General features: G+C 42.5%; 1 long non-coding RNA gene across 1 annotated transcript in view; it reads left to right on the top strand.

The window, feature by feature from the left end:
* The first annotated feature begins 239 nt into the window (after positions 1 to 239).
* The window catches only part of LOC118477496, an 8,119-nt gene continuing 6,148 nt past the window's right edge, over positions 240 to 2,210 (top strand). The window contains exon 1 of the long non-coding RNA XR_004858420.1: positions 240 to 329. This is a non-coding gene — a long non-coding RNA (uncharacterized LOC118477496). The remainder of the gene's footprint in view (positions 330 to 2,210) is intronic.

Genomic DNA, 2,210 nt, shown 5'->3' with positions numbered 1-2,210 from the left:
GAGAGAGAGAGAGAGAGAGAGAGAGAGAGAGAGAGAGAGAGAGAGAGCAAACCTCTGTCACACCACTTGGCTCACTTAAGTCAAGTGTATTTCTTTTCCAATATGGAAAACATAAAGTGGACACAATGTCTCTCTCTCTCTATTGTCAGCCCCCACTTGAGATTTCACCAAGACTCATCATTTTAAAACATTATATAAGTTAGTTCAGACTGATGAGCAGACATACTTTGCCAAACTACAGTCACAGCTGTGAGTGATCTGTCCAGGTTTGGCGTTATAGTGAGAGAATTTCTGATTGTTAGAAATAGCAAGAATTCTAGAAGCGTTTGGTAAGTACTCGCCTCACAGATATTCACCAGACTAAGATTAAGATTACGTAACTCTATGTGTGTAACAACGCGGTGGAATCAGGCGCTGGTCAATGTTGGGACACATTGAGTTATTGGTATCATCTTAATGGCTTGTTCAGTAATTTTGTTTTGCTTTCTATGAAAAGGTTACCCATCTACCTCCAATAGAAGTGGATATTCTGGACTGAAACAGGTCGGGATACACCTGGTTTCAGAGGTAAAACTAGCGAGAACATGGCCGCGAAAGTTTGGTTACTTCCAAAGCTGAAGAGTTCATGGAAACTGTAAATTTACAGTCTTAGTGCCATTAACCTGTAAAATCCATACAGGATTTTTTTAATTGACGTAAAATGTGTTGAGCCAAAATATAAAAATTCGATAAAATTTGCCCAGCGGGAAGAAAATATTTCATTATTTTGACGAGCGCCTGGTTTCACCACGATGCCTCACCTATTTTCTTCATCAACGGTTTTTCCGTGGTTACGGGATTAAGGGTTGAACTTGTACTTGTGATTCGTCTTCTGTGCAAGACGTGTGATGTAGGGGCAGTCAGCAGTACTTAGCAGGTTGTGGCTGCAGGGTTTGGGCATGTCTTGCCAGTCGTCACAGAGAGCGAGCTTGTACTGAATGTGCCCTTGTGAGGAATAGGGTAGCGCTCGTATGTCAACTTCTTTTGCGTCCTCGGCTTTTTTTCTTGTCGAATAGTCGAATAATGTTGCACTGAAGGATATAATTTGCTGAAGAAAGTATAGTTTAGGTATTTGACTTCGTATGGTCGAAGGCTTTGATGCCCCAATCTGAAGACATTAACGTTGTCAGAGGTACGTGTATAAGAACCATTTCTGAAGAATCGCTCAATGAGGCTATGAATACCATCGACCTCCGTTTAGATGTGCCCCTTAGTGAAGTACTTCTGTTCTGTTGTGATGTTAAGCTCTCGAGCTAGAGCTGAGAGGCACTGGCGAGTGTAGCCTATTAAATAGGTAAAGGCATGCACCACTATACAGTGTTATTCTGACATGTCATAGGTTTTGACATTTTGGCTAGAGGCCAGACAACCCCCCCCCTCGGCTCCACCAACATGCCAGACATAACAATTCACTGTCAAGTCAGGCACAAGCTATGTTCTGTAATACAGACCCGTGGCCTTGAGTATGGGCCACGACAAGACACTTTGAAGTTCTATGCAGATGACACCGACCGTGTCCGATGTTTTTTGTGGGGTTTTTTTTCATTTGAGCCGCTAGGGCTGTCTTTTTGTTCATTTCTTTCTCTTGAATATCTGCCCCTTTGCTTTCTTTGCGAACTACTCCTTCCCCAAGGTTTGGCAAGAAATTTTTTTTCCGGTCTATATGTAAATATTTAATTATAAACGTTTTGAACATTTTGACACCGCCTCCTAGGGAAGTTTCGATGTCGGTTACGAAGGTGAAAATTAAGATCCCAACACTGTAAATACATTATGACAGAAGAGAGTGAACTTCGTAATAATGCAACGATGATCCGGAATCTTTCCTTTTATCCTATGTTTTCTGTGATTAGGTTAGCGCCCTTGGGTCGTGTAGTAGCCCATATTTACCTACTACCTACCTACCTACCTACCCACCTACCTACCTACCTACCCACCCACCTACCTACCTACCTACCTACCTACCTACCCGCTTACCTACCTACCTACATACCTACCTACCTACCTACCCACTTACCTACCTACCTACCTACCCACCCACCCACCCATCTTTCTATCGATCGATCTATCTATCTATTCCCGACATGCACTTTCTATGACTTATTATTTCTTTCCTTGTCAAGGCATATATCTTCCCTGTTGATCTACGCTAATATTTCCCTCCTCTCTCA

The sequence above is a fragment of the Aplysia californica genome, unplaced genomic scaffold (assembly GCF_000002075.1).
Source record: "Aplysia californica isolate F4 #8 unplaced genomic scaffold, AplCal3.0 scaffold00113, whole genome shotgun sequence".
NCBI classification, from domain to species: domain Eukaryota; kingdom Metazoa; phylum Mollusca; class Gastropoda; order Aplysiida; family Aplysiidae; genus Aplysia; species Aplysia californica.
Note: the sequence above shows the minus strand (reverse complement) of the source record. Positions and strands in the feature narration are given on the sequence as shown.